The sequence below is a fragment of the Tamandua tetradactyla genome, chromosome 6 (genome assembly GCF_023851605.1).
Source record: "Tamandua tetradactyla isolate mTamTet1 chromosome 6, mTamTet1.pri, whole genome shotgun sequence".
Classification (NCBI taxonomy): Eukaryota; Metazoa; Chordata; class Mammalia; order Pilosa; family Myrmecophagidae; genus Tamandua; species Tamandua tetradactyla.
Window position 1 is genome coordinate 170,281,511 of NC_135332.1, and position 17,349 is coordinate 170,298,859.

Below are 17,349 nucleotides of genomic sequence, written 5' to 3' on the forward strand. Positions count from 1 at the left end.
GAAAAATGGGAAGGAGGGTCCAATCATTTGGACCTCATAATAAGCCCAAGTTGTCCAGGTGGGAATGTACAACTGGAAAAGTGTTGGCGACCATGAGAGGACTAGCACTGAGCAGTGAGGGCAGAAGCTAGATGCCAAGGGATTAAGAAGCAAGTTTTGGGGGTAAGGAAGTTGGTGCAAGAAGTTTGGTGTTTCCAGAGTGGATAGAAGACAGCAGGAGGGGGATTTTTAAGAAAGAGAATCTTGTTCATGGGTATGGCCAGGGGGAAAGGGGATAACTGGAAAAAGGAAGTTCTGGCCATGGTAGAAGTTTAGGGCATTGCAGTGGGTTGAATGTGTCCATGTCCTAATACTTTGACTGTGTGAATGTGACCTTAGTTGGAAAAGGGTTTTTGCCTTGTAATTAAGTTCAGGATCTTGAAATGAGATCATCCTGGATTACTTGGGTGGGCCCTAAATCCAATGACAAATATCTTTATAAGAGAGCAGAGGAGAAGACACAGAGGCACACAAAGATGAGGAGGCCATGTGTTGGTAAAGGTGAAGATTGGAGTGATAAAGTCAAGTAAGCCAAGCAACTCCTGGAGCCACTAGATGCTGGAAGAGGTAAGGAATGGGATCTCCCTTAGAGTCCTCAGAGAAAGCATGGCCCTACTGAATCCTTGATTTTGGACTTCTGGACTCCTGAACTGAGAGAGAATACATTTCTGTTTGTGTAGACAACCAAGTTTGTGGTCATTTGTTACAGCAATCCTAGGAAACGAGGACAGGCATAATCAGCCCAAAGAGACATCTCTTCCTCCTAAGAGATTGGGACTCTCACCCGTCCTGTGAGCATGTACTGCTTTGGAATACCTCCTGTACTGTGAGTTCCTGTTTCCCATGGCTTTTGAACATTTTAGATGTTCCCATCTTAGGAGGCCAGGTGAGACAGGGAAAAAGACATGGCCTTTGGCGACAGACTTACCTGGCTTTGAAACACAGCTTCTTTGCTCGCTGGCTGTGTGCTCTCTGACCCTTAGTTTACTACAGGTGGCTGTGAGGGCTGAATGTTCCAATTTACCTAGAATACTTAGCACAGACTTGGGATCTGGTATGTGTTCAACAAATACCCCTTCACGTATTTCGACTTGAGAGTTTGTTGAAGTTAGGAACTGGGTCTTATATGCCTTTGTACCCCTTGAAAAGTTCCTGGATATAGTAAGTTCATAATGAAGATTTGTTGATTTTGTTGTTGTTCAATGGATGATAAAACTATCTATCAGGTACCTGCTATGTGCCAGGCACTTATCTGAGCATTAAACTATTTATTTAATTATCATGACAATCCAAAGGCATACGTATTATTATCTTTATTTTATAGGTGGGAAAATGGGCGTAAAGCCATGATTGGAACCTAGATCTGATACCTAGATCTGTTATACCATCCTGATCAAGAGGTCTTTTGGCAAAGAAAGTTGAGTCCGTCTACATTCTTACGATCAGCTTCCTTAAAGCTAGCCTAAATCCTGCTAGCTGCAGTATGTCTGCTTCCTGCTGCTAAGTCCCAGAACCAAGCTGGCCCTAAACACCATTCCAGACTTCTTGTCCAGTGTTTGTCTTTCTTTTCTTTCACCATACTGGATGTAGGGCTAAAGTGTGTTGCTAAAACTGTATTTCTTCATGGATCTTTTTGCATAGCGTTTAATTGCTGGTAATAACTGTGACCCTAGTGGCACTCATCTAGTGAACTTCAAGTTGGCATTTCAATTAGCTGTACTGATTGCTCGGTTTGGGCATTTCATAGGTTTGTGAAGAAGCTTAGCCTAAGAGAACAGTCAGCTAAGGGACTTATTACCACAGTGCTTCTTGGGGGGAATAAATAACCTCATTATAGCTTCCTTTGCTCTGGTTGAGGGAAAGGAAGAAAAATAGAATCTCTCAGGCAAAGTTATCTGTACAGGTTGAGGACCTGTACCTACAGCTACGAGTGACAAGCAGGAGAACCTCCCTGATTTCTCTCTTCCCCTTCCTTCCCCTTCTCTCCTCCTCCTTTCTTCTTTCTTCTCCTCTACTTCCTTCTCCCTTTTTCTTCCCTTCTCTCCCCCTCCCTCTCCTTTCCTAACTTCTTCTTTTCTTCCATTCTTCATTTCTTGCCTTTGTTAAAGTCTTTGGTGCAAATAATAGTAACATAATGTCCCCAGGATGCACCAGCCCATGGCTAAAGCCCCAGCCACAGTTAAGTCTAGAGTCACTCACCGGCACACACGCTACCTGCCTCATGCAATGCCTGGTGAAGTCCGAGACTTCTCCTTCTTCAGGCCTCCCTGGGAGACCCCAGGTGTCTCATGTGTGCTCACAAGCCAGTTGTCCCGTGGTGTCTGCATGTCCTTCCTTTCCTGCTGGGGCGTCCATCCATGTAGTCCTCTTTTCCAGAGGCTTCCTGAGGGTGCCCCATGTCCTTGGTGGGAGGCAATGTCTCCTGCTGCTCTGCACAGTTGTCTTGGGGTGGGGTCACTGAGCTGTTAGGATGTCAAAGCATCACACAGGGTGGGGCCTGGCCTCTGGGGATGGCTGGCATTTGATTCCATCTTACCCTCCATTCCTGCCTCTCTCTCCCCTCCCCTCTTCACTCTTCTGGTTACCCATGCTTCAGCCCCACCCCTTGCACCTCTCCTGACCCATTCAGCCAAATAAACAACCCCCATACAGTAAAATTGGACATACACCCAGGCCCCATGTTGGTTTAGCTGGGACACATTGCCACTTCGCAAAGAAGCGTTAAAAATGTATCACAAAGAAGTGTTAAAAATGTGAGGTTGTTTTTAATTTTGATGCACCTGACTCCAGACTATTTCCTCTTAATTGGGCTTGATGATTTCTCTTCCTAGATGGACAGGTGTGTAGTTCCTGGGAAGAGACTTGGGCTTGGTGGAGTCAGAGACCCTGATTCCCTTCCCTCTACCATTTTAAATGGTACGATCTGGGCACTTTAATACATTTGTCCCTCAATTTCTTCTATGAAGTCAGTAGGGTTAAAAGACATAATTTGAGTTAAGTATTTTCCTGGGACATAATAGGGATGTGATAATTTTTTCATCAACTCTATAACTTAAAACATATAATTGCTTGTGGCAATAGACAGAAATTTCTCCGCCTGGAGTCTGCCATGCTGGATTCCATGATCCTCATACCTGCTCAAGATTTTCTTCTCCACCATCCTGCCCTGGGTCCTTTATCTTCCACAGCATAGGAATTGGGCCCAAGGACCTAGGGTTTATTTCAATATCACTATTTATTGACCACATAAACTTGTGCAGGTTACTTGGGCTCTCTGAACCTATTTCCTTATCTGCAAATGAGGATTAAATGAGATGATGACTTAAGCTTTTCCCACGTACTAGGAACTCAATGCTTGTTTGATGCCTTCCTCTCCACCATGGGAGGGTCCTTTCACCAACGAGGTACTTCGAAGTCTAGTTCAGATCATCACATTCAGAATCTGGGCTTTTAGGGCAGGAATCTAAAAAGTGAGGGGTCCCTGGCACTTTTGTGGGATGAGCTCCAATACCATGCCAAAAAGGTCTTTCTAGACAATCTGAAAAAAGTGCAGCACCAGGGACAAGGCCACATACAGTAAATGAAGGGATGAAATAATGATGACAGCTAGCACCTGCTGAGTGGTGACCATCAGCCATGTGCTTATGACAGCCTTTGGAGTCTCCCACAGTTATTGTTCCCATGTGAAAAATAAAGAAATTGAAGGACAAAGCTCCATATGAGCCAGATAGTAGGTGGTTGAACCTAGACTTCAAATCCAAAAAGACTGACTCCCGATTCCAGAATTTCAGACATTATTCTGAAATGGTGGACTAAAGATGTCATGATGTCAGAGGCCGGAAGTGAAGATGGGCTGGGACTGTGGGGAGTGTCAAAATGGTGGGTCAGCACAGAGCATGCAGACAGAGTGGGTGTGGCATGGACCAGGGAGTTTGGGTTGTATGTGGCCTACCCTCTTATAAGTAGCCTATTGAACAGGAATCCATCCCTCTGTCCCTTCAACCTCACTTTCTGGATTATTTCTTTTCCCTTCCTGGATTAAATTTCAAGTAGATTTCATGTTTTTTTTTTTCCCCAATCACTATTAGAAAATAAATGAATAGTCCTTTTGTTCTGACAGTAAAAATTTACAGCAGTAAAAATCACATAACTGCAGTGCAGTCTAAGGTAATGATTGATCCATGTTCTTATCCAATTTAAAGCTCCCCCCATCCCTCCTGTGTCAGTGGGCTGCTCCCGTGCAGGGCTAGCACACTGCGAGAGAGTAAGGGATGGAAGTTGGCTTCTTTTTTGGTCTCTCGTTTCCTTCTTCTATGCCAGCTGCTGTTTCTAACCCCTGTAGGGTTAGGTCAGAGGTGGGAGTGGTTACGGACAGTGAGGCCCTCTGGATTACTGCTGCACAATTGCTAGCTCTTCCTCTCATAAGGAGATTTGCAGATTCTTCTTGGGCCAGTGACCTCCTGTAGGAATTCTTTGATGCAGGTACTAGATCTCCACTTTATCCTCCTAGTCCTTGAACCACGGGTAGTTTACCCCACTCATGGGCTCACGCTGCCCCATCAGGCCATCGTTTTTATTGAATATCTTTTATCATGACAGTCCTGGTCCCCTTTTTAAAAAAACATTTTTTTATTGAGAAATCTTCACACACACACATTCCATACATAGTGTACAATCAATGCCTCATAATATTGTCACATAGTTGTATATTCATCACCATGATCATTTTTAGAATATTTCCGTCACTCCAGAAAAAGAAATAAAAAGATAAAAAGAAAAACTCATGTATCCATTTCATACCCTTTATTCCTCCCTCTCATTGACCACCAGCATTTCAATCTATCCATTTTTTTAATCCTTTATCCCCCCACTGATATTTATTTATTTTTTAATCCTTATTGTTTTACTCATCTGTCCATACCCTGGATAAAAGGAACATCAGACACAAATTTTTCACAATCACATAGTCACATTGTGAAGCAATGTTGTTATACAATCATCTTCAAGAATTCTTTGAGAATCAAGTCTCCTGGAATACAGCTCAACAGCTGAGGAAGTGCTCAACAGCTGAGGAAGTACTCAACAGGTACTTCCCTCCAGCCACTCCAATACATCATAAACTAAAAAGAGATATCTCTATAATGCATAAGAATAACCCCCAAGATAACTTCTTGACTCTGTTTAAAATCTCTTAGCCACTGAGACTCTATTTTGTCTCATATCTCTCTTCCCTGTTTTGGTCAAGTAGGCTTTCTCAATCACATGATGCCAGGTCCCGGTTCATCCCAGGAGCTCTCTCCCATGTCGCCATGGAGATTTATCCCCCTAGGAGTCATGTCCTATATGAGGCGATGGGGGAGCTCAGTGAGTTCATCTGCTTGACCCCCTTTTGCAGAAGCAATATCTGATGTCTGGAAGATGCTCACACCTTTATTACACTGTTGGTGAAAGTGTAGCTTACTGTCAATGCATCTCTTTCTGTACTCTATTGCCAAGAAGAAGGAATTCTAGGTCCTTGCTTTTGAACATCTCCTGGTGAGTGTGCCAAGTCCAGAACCTATACTTTTCAAATTCTAAGTGACACTCATGTTTTGCTTTCTGGGGAAGTGTTGAAAACTCCCCTCTGGTTTTTTTTTTTTTTTTTTTTTTTAACATGGGCATGCACCGGGAATCGAACCCGGGTCCTTGGGCATGGCAGGCAAGCATTCTTACCTGCTGAGCCACCGTGGCCTGCCCTCCCCTCTGGTTTTGACATGAGAAAAAATTCTATCCCTCAGTGGCAGGACATGGGTAATACACAAAACCTTGTCATTAGCTCCAAGATATCTTCCTTCTTATTTTTTCATTCTCAGCCTCTCGTGTAGACTAGAAACAGGGTGGTTGGAAAGTACTGAGGCCACTCTGCCTGCAGGTCCCCATAGATAGTCAAATACCTCTCTTTAGGATGTGGTAGTACTTGGCAGTTAATGTTTTGCTCTCAATATTTGGTAACTTTGTCAAAAATCCAAAGTAACAGAGAAAATCCCATGGCTTGGTAAACCCAAGGAATTGGGTTACAAAGCATCCCAACCTGGACAGATCTTGTCCCTGGAGATTTTCCTGGCTATTCCAGTCTACAGGGACCCTCCAGTTGCCACATCCAGCTGCAGTCCAAAAGTCTGTTTTATTCCTAGTCTCTAGTTCCCAGTCCCTGGCATAAGTAGATAATCAAGAAATATTTTCATAGTGACTGACTTAATTCTTGGTCTAAAATCTTTCTGTATGCAGTAGTGGCTCTCCACTGAGTTTGGGAGCAGAGTCTACACCGTCTGTATTTTCAGAAATCAGAAATCTCCATAACTTGGTCAGAGCTGATCCCTCATATACATCCAACCAGTGCTAATGGATTAACTGATTGGTTTGTTCATTCATTCAGCAAACATTTGTTGAGTTCCTTCTTTGTGTTAGGCACTAGCACAAATCCCCTAAAACAAGCTCTCATTATTGAGTGAGGACATGCAAAAGAGAACATTTTTTTTAACCATTTCCAATGCTTTTAATTAAAATAGAATTCCAGAACACCTAACATGGGTTTGAACAATAAATGGGTTATTGCTTCAGATAAAAAACTGAAGGCGGGGTGATTTTAGGATGGATAATATTTTGATGATGCTTATCTTCATGATAACATTTTTACCCGCCTATGTTCAGAGGCAGAAAGATTCTGTCTCACCTCATTTAAAGAGTGAGAAAAGCTTGCCCAGGAGCCCTCAAGCTAAATTCTCCTTTGTGTTATTGGCCAGGCCTGTGTCACGTGGCTTTGCCCAGTCATTGGTGGGGAGGATGGAATTAACCCAATTGGCTTAGACCAATCAACATTCATTCCTGGGACTGGGGAGGATGACATGGCTCCTAATACCTGAAGCAAAACTGGGAATCTCTGAACAGTGGAGAAAGTGGGGTAGGGAATGACTGTGGGGTGGGGAGCCAACAATATCATCTGAATGACTCTTTGAGGTTATCAAGGGCTGAGGTGAGTCATCCATGTGTGATCTACCCCACAGGGTAGGTTTTGTTTTTTCTAGTCTATAGTTTAATGGATCATGATTTTCCTTCCATGCTAACTTCAGCTTTTTGGAATGTTGATTTTCCAAATGCATATGCTTGAATAGCAAAGGGGGAAGAATATGGGCATTAGAGTTAAACAGACCTGAGTTCAAATCCCTGCTTCAGCTTTTATGAGCTCTGTGATCCAGGGCAAGTGTGAAAGCCTCTTTGACTCTCAGTTTTGTCATCTATAAAGTGGGAATGATAAATTGCCTATCATTGAGTTGTTAGAAGGACAAGAGAGTTCATCTGCAGAGAGCTTAGCAGAGGGTAAGAGCTCAATAATTGATAGGCATCGACAGCATTCTTATTATAAATAATGTGAGGTTATTTATCTTCAGCGATATCCAGCAGTCTACCTGTCTCTCCATCCATGTTTCTTCCTGCCTCTTTCTTTCCTTCCTCCTTCCCACCCTCTTGCCTTTTTTTTTAATTCCACAAATTTGAATCGATACCTTAAGTTATTGACTCTCAGAGTGAAACCCGCCCTTTTGCACTCAGCTTTGTGATGCTGGGGCTGGGACTCTGTAAACCACATTTCAAGGCTAGAGGGACAAAAGAGACTTATTCTTGCCTGTTTGTTTCTTGGGGCTTCTCACTGTCTTGCAGTTCCTGGGAGCCTCACCCTGGAGATGCTTGTTCTCCCTGGAAGCAGAAGTTCCCTCCTGTAGGAGCTGCTGAATTTAGTTTGTGTTTTTTCCAGTACTTTCAGCAGCTGCCTCATCACACCCCGTGGGATCTTCCTCTGAGCTCAGAGAAACCAGCCTCAGCACAGCGGTGTCCCCTCCTCAGAAGCCTCAGTGTCAGCTCCATGGGGCCCTGTCAGCTAGTTTCCAAGTTTTACTCATTTCAGCCTCTTCTCTTAGTTTACCCAGTCTACTAAGTAACTGGGCAGTTACTTTAGAGTTCTCTTTTCACCCTTACAGTTATTTAGTTAATAGTTTATATCTAGTTTTAAAAAATTGCTTATTTTAACTCTCTCAATAAATAGCTGGCGTGGTTTCTGTCTCCAGCCTGAACCCTGAAGGCCCAGGTGCCTACCACATACCAGCTACTCTTCTGGGCGCGATGAGGAGAGCAGTAAACCAAAAAGGGAAAATACCCCCATCCTGGAGCCTACATTTTGTTCAAGCAAAGTAAAAAATAAACAAACATGTAAGTAAACTATATGGTATGTCATGGGGTGGCATGAGCTATAAGAAAAAATATACCAGGGCTGCAGTGTAAGCTGTAATGTTTACATGGCGCCGCCCATCATATATATGGGTCATAGACTTTGTTGCCCAGTATTTGGAATTGTTTTGTTGGTTACATCCGCAGCAGAGCATTTTTTTTTGTGGATTCATGTGTAAAGCAAAGCAAAGTATAGAATTAATAAAACCAAACAAATGTCATACTTTGAAAGAATTGTCATATTGTAATTGGGTGGCTGATGAGTGTGTGTGTGTGTGCTTTAGAACAGAGTCTCAGGCTCATTTCTCACCATACATTTTTGCAGCTCAAGAGAAGCCTCCACTTTTCAAATAAAAGCTCTTTAACTGTTCTCCCTTGTTTTACAATTCTTAAAGGCAACCAGTCATACCCGTCTGCACATATTCCTTGTTTCCTTCTTTGAGCACCAACAAGGTCTTTTGGTTTGGAGAATCCAGCAGCTGGAGGTGTTCACTGGGACCATTTACCTGGGATAGCAGTTTTGTGCTTCCAGGTTTCACAAGAGTTCCCCGGGGGGGGGGGGGGGGGGGATCTGAGCAGAGGCTTCTGACAGAAGGGTGCAGTCATGTGTTGCAATGAATTCTGTAGTGCAGGAGAGGTGACAGGAACCGCATCTCAATGACCAGCCTCATTTCTTGCTGGCAGGTGCCCTAAGAACTTTTACATAGTGCTTTTACTCCAGGCCTGGAAAAATCTGGATATAAACAATTGGTACTTGTTGATATCTTGCAGAACGATCTTTTGTGTTGGTTGGAACACTACATGGTTAAGCCAAAAAAATAAAAAAACATGAAAGGACGGATGTGGGTTACTCAGAGAGATGGCCCAGGTTTCCACAGGGAGTTTATGCAGCAGAGGGTTCTTCATGTCCTGACTTCAGAGGATGTCCAAAGATTTTCTTCTTTGACTTTCCAAAAATGTCTCCGGGCTGCAAGGAATTGCCTGGATTATTACTGAGGAATAGAAATGGATGTGTCTTATCCTTCCTAGTTACAGACCCTTTGGGACGATTAAAAGTTAGAGAAAGTTTATTTTATTCCTCTTGTGAAGGGCCCATCAGAGTCTACATTATCCCTACTGCTGAGATTCAGAGACATCTCACAAGTGGGAGGGGTAGGCGTTGGCCAGAGATAAAAAGGATATTGAGTGTTTGCTGTGCACCCATCACTGTGCTATCATTATGCACATTTATCTTATTTAATGTGTGTGTTCACTTTATGGGATAGATGTATTATTATTATCATTATTTTACATAGGAGGAAATAGAGATTTAGAGATATTAAGTAACTTACTGAAGTTCGTGCAGTTAGTAAGGGTTAACATGGGGCTGCAAAGTAGGTCTGTTTGACAAGAGATGCTTTGATATTTGCAGGCAGTGGGTGGGTGGGAAGGAGGGTTTCTGAGACAAAAGCACTTGATGTCCACTTTGATTACTCAGTATTGAAGGACCAGCTGAGGGAATGTTCATCTTTGCTCTGTATTCTTCAGGTAAACCAAGTCAAATCCAACCAAAAGTTATTTATTGACAATCTGTACCAGGCCAGTGGTGCAGATTTTTTTCTGCTTTTATTTAAATGGCTCAGGATATTGTAATATAGAGATTAATATTCCCATTTTACAGGTGTGGTCACTGAGGTTAAGGCTGAATTAACCTGTACTGTCTACGTAGTTCCAATATTTTAGAGACCAGGTCCGAGATGTCTAAGGGTCAGTCTTTTCTATGAGATGGCTACTGTTCTGGTTTTCTATTGCTGGGTAACAAGTCACTCCAAAACGTAGTGACATAAAACAATTATCACTTGATTATGCTCGCACTGTTGTAGTCCTGACCTCAGGCAGCGCACAGCCGGAGTGCTCTGTGATGATGGGGCTTCAGATCGGGTGGCTCTACTTGCTGGAGGTGTCTAGTTGCTCGGTTGGAATTACATATCTCGGGCTGTCCATTGAGCTTTGGTTGTTCATATCTTGTCTGCTGGGGCTGGGATAGTCAAGTTGGAGTCTTTACTCATAGGGTGGGTATCCACGCCAGAATAGCTGGAACAGTCGGGGCTCTCTGGCTACTTTCTCTCCTCATGGCCTGGGCAGATCTTTGGCTTCGGTGTCCGCAGAACGTGGTGATTTCAGGGTAGACAGGGTCCTCACTTGGCAGCTGGTTTTCCTCAGTCAGGGTTTACCAGACTCGGCGCTATGGACGTTTGGAATGGATAATTCTTTGTCGTTGGGGGCTGACCTGCGCGTTACAGAATGTTCAGCAGCATCCCTGGCTTCTAACCACTAGATGTCAGTAGCATCTCTCTGCTCCCCAGTTTGACGATCAAAAATGTCTCCAGAATCCCCCAGATCAGGGGTTCCCTGAGGCCCCTGCAGAAACTGCAAAGCTTCTTACTCCCTAACCTTGGAAGTCCCAGAACTTCACCTCTGCCGATTAGTCAGGCAAATCGTCAAGGCCAGCCCAATTCCAAGGGGGAGGGGAACAAGACTCCACATCTTAATGGGAGGAGCCACAGCCATCTTTAATCTACCACAGCTACGCAATTCAGATTTTCATTCGTTTCCAAATAGTGGAAACCCACCATTCTAGTTAATTTGGGGTTTTTCCTCAGAAGCGTTTTCCCAGACCTAAAGTTCTGATTTGTGGTAAATCAGCCATGGGCAGACAGGCCCTACTGATCTTATTTAATAATGCTCGGAATCCTGAGTTAGTCCTATTATATGCTGGTGATGAAATCTAAAATCAGATTGTTCTAGAACAAAGTGTTCTGGGAAAAAGTGTGCTTTACACATTTGAAATATCATTATTATTATGTGAACAACATATTTTATTTTGTTTGTTATATTTCACATATTATTAAGTGAACAAAAGGCATAAAATGAGGTCATAAAATGTCAGAGCTCAAAGTGGCCTTGGATGTTATTTACTCCCATTGATTGATTTTACTGACAATAATTACCTTTCATTTAGTAGCTTTTCAGCATTTTCCAATGCTTTCATGCCTGCTCCATTATTTGATTTTGATGCTAACTCCACAACCCCATGTAGGCTATGACATCTCTAGTTTGAAGATGAGGAAATGTAGTCACATAGAGATTGTAGGGACATGACAGGGTAAAAAGAACTAGTGAATGGCTAAGCGAGAACCAGAGTCCAGGAGTCCTAACCTCCATGCCTTCCACTTCACTGAGCTGCACTCAAATTTGAATGATTCACTATTGAAATCATGGGCTCAGTCTTACAGGGCACTCCATCTTGACCTTCTCTCCAGTCCTCCCTAAAGAAACCAAGTGCCTGTTGTGCTAGATGTGATAACATTGAACAGTGCTATAGAGGAGAAAGGTAAAGGAACCCTTATTTGTATGGTAACAGTGCTGTGCATTATTCTTTGCTCTTTATATATGTAATCACTTTAACCTCTAAACAAGTGGTAGATAATATTCCTATTCTACAGTTAGGGGCACTGAGGCTCATATACTTCAGGTGACTGCCCTCTTGGAGAAGGTAGCCATCTTAGAGAAATTTGGGCCCTAAACATTTTGATAAATGTTAAAGCATGAAGCAACTTCTGAATTGTGCTCTCTTTCCCACTTATGCCATCGTATCCAATTAACTCTGCCTCTTTGAAAGTCAAGCTCTGTACAACTTTAGCCTCTCTCCCCATCCTGTATAATAAGGTTTGGGAGCTGGAAAGGCTTTTTTTCTAATATCTACATGCCCATCGAAATCCCCAGGCCATCTGTCATGGTTAGGGACAGGTGTCAACTTGGCCAAGTTGTGGTACCTGTTCATCTGATTGGGCAAGCGCTGGTCTGTCTGTTGCAATGAGGACATTTCATAGGATTAGGTCATGATCACGTCAGCTACATCCACAGCTGATTCCATTTGTAATCAGCCAAAGGGGAGTGTCTTCTGCAATTAGTGATGCTAAATGCAATCATGGGAAGCTTTTTAAGGAGGACTCAGAGGAGACAGGTTGCATTCCTGCTTTGGCTGGTGAGCCTCTCCTGTGGAGTTCATCCAGGCCATCCATTGGAGTCATCGGCTTTGCAGCCTGCCCTGTGGATTTTGGACTCTGCGTTCCTACGGTCACGTGAGACACTTTCATAAATTTTATATTTGCAAGTGTTCCCTGTTGATTCTGTTTCTCTAGAGAACCCTAACTAATACACCATCACAGAGGGCCTTTTTGCAGAGGTTAAGCTAGGCTGACAATTCAGGGAAGCCTGATGCAATATTTTTAGGACCCTTGTTTCTGTGAACTTCTTGTTTCTCAGTGTGACTCTTTACTGTTTGCAAATGGACAGAGGTATGGATGAGGTGGCTGCTGGTGTTTGGGATGTGCAGTACTCAAGTCACTGAGTGATGGGTGGTACTTGTTTATGGGCATCTAGCAAGGCTTCAGGTATAGGCATCATGATAGCCTGTCACTATAGTTTCAGCTTAAGGATGCTTTTATAAGAAAGGGGAGGATCCCCAGGAGAAGGAGTTTGAGGCATAAATAATAAAAAATTGATGTCTTGCTATATCAACTGCTTAAATAGCCCTCACACTTTCTCAAGATATCCAAAGTCTTTATTTGAAAACAGCAATGTCAATATTATAATACGAATCATTGGCATTGACTTTTTGGGTACCTCTGTGAGTATTCCAGAATGTTCTAGTATTTTTACCTTTGGGGATTATGCTTCAATAGGTTCCAGATAGGAGTCTAAGAGATATTGGTTAAATGTCTGAAAGAGCTATGATTTCATCCAAGGCCAGAAATTGTGCACTACAGGTGTTGATAATAGAGAAAACAGTATGTTCTTCTCACTTGCAACCTTAATTATTCCAGGAACTCATTGGTCCAGTCTCAGAAAGGGTTCATATTAAAGGACACATCACCCCAATATATGGAAAGCCAAAATCATGAAAAAGTAATTCATTGTCACTCTTTACCTGACTTCCTCAGAGAGCATTGGAGAAGGGGTCCATCTCATTCACTGAAACATCATCTCAAACTTCGTGGCTGCTTTTGAGTCTTTCTCTATGTACCACCTCCAAGAATTACTTCCTTGGAGCCCAATTACTAAGCAGTATTTTTGTCTCTTCCTATGTCCCCCGTCTTTTTGGTGTGATCTTCTAGGTCTCTTTCTTTTCAAGCAGGAATCCTGCTTTTCTAGAGGAGAAGTAGAAGCGTGGGAAAACGAAATGGACAAATGCAGAACTTTTCTTTGTGTAGCAAGGGAGGGGCTAAGACCATGAAGACCTGTGTGATAATTTTTATTCTGTATTTTCCTCCTTCATTCATTTGTTCATTGAATAAATATTAAGTAGCTACTATATGCCTGACATTTTTTTAAACATATTCATGTTCATAAATATCTCGCCATTATTCAGAGAGTCCTCATCTGTTATATTATTAGGGTAAGATCCATTAGGTATGCAGAATCTGAGTGTCATCACAAATGGGGAAATTGAAGTTTGGAGAAGATAAATGATATTCTTAAGCTTTCTTCAGAAGTTAGTGTCAGAGATAGGGCTGGCACATTGGCCTGAAACCTCTTCTGATCCTTTCTCTTATTATTTCTTGCATATACTAATTGAGTGCCTCCTACTAATTCTCCCTGATATCTTTTTTTTTCTGTGTTCAATTCATCCTTCACATTCAACTCTGACCAATTGCCAGCTTTGTCACTTTAACAGCATCCTACTTATTGTCTGTGTTGCAGAGACTGGCATAGAATTCCCTTTACAAACAGACTCCAGTCCATCACCTCTTCTTTTTCATTACATGCAAAGTGTGCTCTGAGAAAACAGCATACCAAACATGCCATGTACTTGTACATTTCTGCTATCTTGCATGTGCCATTTTCTTTGTGTTGGTTTGCCTATTTTCCATTTTCATTTTCATTTAATATTGCCAGATTAATTTTCTTGAAAAAATTGTAGCAAAAAGCATTCATATAATTAACTTTCAAAAGTGATTGTTTCTCTGCATCTTCATTAGCTCTGGATTCTCTCTCTTTTTTTTTTGTATGCTGTATGGCGGGGGTCACACTTCATTCTTTTTCCATGTGAGTATCGCCTTATTGCAGCACCAGTTTTTGCTGAATTTTTGTTTTTTGTTTATTTGCTTGTTTGGGAAGTGCATGGGCTGGAAATCGAACCTATGTCTCCCATATGGCAGGTGAGAATTCTACCACTGAACTACTCTTGCATTCTCTGGATTCTCTCCTCTTTTAACTTGTTGTCAATCTGATGAGAAATAACTGTATCTTTCTTCTGTTTTGATTTGCATTTCCCTATTAGTGAAATGAGCCGAGGATATTTTTCTATTTATTACCCACTTGGATTTTCTTGCTAATGAATTGACTATTTTATAATTTGTTCAGTTTTCTATGACTTTTATTCTTTTTGATGATCCATTTGTAGGTGTTCTTTATGTATTATTAGGAATATAATCCTTTGATTATGAAATTTGTTGAATTAGTTAGGATAATACTACCTTCTATAACAAATAAGCCTCCAAAGTTCAGTGTCCGAATATAATTAAAGATCATTTCTTGCTCACCTAAAAATGGGTGTTTGTGGTTTGTTGGTGGACAGCTTTCATCCGCTTGATGATTCTTGATATCTTATTTCTCTACCATCCTGTAGGACCGTGGGGTTCTCTGTATCCAACTCTCAAAAGGGAAAAGTAGAGTGGAGAATCCCTATCCACTTCTTAGAACTTTTGTTCTAGAAGCACACATCTCATCCAACATTGAGAACTCATCATATAGTCACTCCTGGATGCAGGGGGATCTGGGAAATGTTGTTCTTGACTGGGCAGCTATCTCCCAGAAAGAATTTTTGGTGAGAATGGCTAGCCATCTCTATTACATGTGTTGCAAATATTTTTTCCAGTCTGTGATATTTGTCCTCTGATTTTGTTTATATTTCCATAAAATAATAAAAAATTACAGACAGATATCTTTCTATCTGTCTCTATATAGCTATCTTTTCTTTTGTGACTTCTAGGATCCCCAGCTTGTTCAGGACAGTCTCTACCATCCCAAGGTTATATAACTTTTCTCCTAAAATTTTCAATGCATATATGATTTATATTTCAATATGATGTGACGGATTTTTTTGAACCAGTTTTTCCAGTGAATTAAACTGCCCTTTTTGGATCATATATTGGTTCCTTATATATTGATCTCTATTCAATTTCACAGATCTGTTTGTCTAGTGTTGTGCTAATACTAGTCTATTTTTTATTTTATTTTTTTATTAATTAAAAAAATTACAAGAAAGAAAACACAAACATTCTTAACATATCATTCCATTCTGCATATATAATCAGTAATTCACAATATCATCACATAGTTGCATATTCATCATCATGATCATTTCTTGGAACATTTGCATCTATTCAGAAAAGGAAATAAAATGAAAACAGAAAAAATAAATTCATACTTACCATACCCCTTACCCTTCCCTTTCATTGATCACTAGCACTTCAAAGTAAATTAATTTTAATGTTTGTTCCCCCTATTATTTATTTTTATTCCATATGTTCTACTCATCTGTTGATAAGGTAGATAAAAGGAGCATCAGACACAAGGTTTTCACAATCACACAGTCACATTGTGAAAGCTATATCATTATTCAATCATCATCAAGAAACACGGCTACTGGAACACAGCTCTACTCTTTCAGGCAATCCCCTCCAGCCTCTCCATTACATCTTGAATAACAAGGTGATATCTACTTAATGCATAAGAATAACCTCCAGGATAACCTCTCGACTGTGTTTGGAATCTCTCAGCCATTGACACTTTGTCTCATTTCACTCTTCCCCCTTTTGGTCGAGAAGGTTTTCTCAATCCCTTTATGCTAAGTCTCAGCTCATTCCAGGATTTCTGTTTCACATTGCCAGGAAGGTCCACACCCCTGGGAGTCATGTCCCATGTAGACAGGGGAGGGTGGTGAGTTTGGCTAGAGAGAGAGGCCAAATCTGAGCAACAAAAGAGGCACTCTTGGGGGTGACTCTTAGGCCTAATTTTAAGTAGGCTTGACCTATCCTTTGTGGGGCTAAGTTTCATATGAACAAACCCCAAGACTGGGGGCTTAGCGTATAGCTTTGTTTGTCCACACTGCTTGTGAGAATTTCAGGAATTCAACTCGGGACAGTTGAATTTTCCCCTGTTCTCACCAAATACTTTTCCACTCACTGTTCAAATCACTCTGGGTTTCATCAGAGCATCACTCTGGACAAACCAACAAAATCTCATGTCCTACCCAAGGTTCCATGTACTTATGGAGTTCAGTTAATCTGTCTACATAAGTTATATTAGGAAATGTACTAGTCAAAATATAAATTTTGTGCCAAATAAACAATTTTCGCTTTTAATACTAGTCTATTTTTATTACAATGGCTTTATAATAAGTTTAAGATTGACTTTATCAAGTCTCCCATTACTGTCATTTTAACTAGTAATTTTATGGTCTTCTTCCTTAAGTAAATTACTCCATCTTTCTTAGTCTCAGTTTCCTTCTTTTAGAAACAGGTATAATAATGTTTGCAGAATTACTGTGAAAATTTCTGTGGTGGAAAAGCCATAAGTTCTTTGACCTTCCTCCAATTCAGAAGTGGTATCTGTGTCCTTTTACTTTGAACCTAGGGAGATACTGTGATTGCTCTGACCAATAAAAATACAGAAGTGATGCTGTGCCATTTGCTAGGCCCAGGCATTAAAAGATTGGCAGCTTACATTTATTAACCTTTTTTCATGAACAAGGCAATTTATATGTAATGTAATATATCTCCAGTTTGGAGCTATTATGGTTTCTCCTGCATGAGATCACAAGCTAAGGCAGGACAGGTACTTTGTTTTATTCCTTTTCCTTTTCAAAGTGTCAACTTCAATGCTGGCACCAGCAGGTGCTCAATACAAGCGTGTTGAATTGACCATCATCTCTGCCTCCAGAATATACAGAAATGTTGGGGGTAGCACATGGCCTGTTTGGGAATCTTGAGCCCTCCTTGGGCT

General features: G+C 41.4%; 1 long non-coding RNA gene across 1 annotated transcript in view; it reads left to right on the top strand.

The window, feature by feature from the left end:
* LOC143689041 (uncharacterized) overlaps positions 1-17,349 on the top strand; it is a 78,219-nt gene that overhangs the window by 36,402 nt on the left and 24,468 nt on the right. The window lies entirely within an intron of this gene.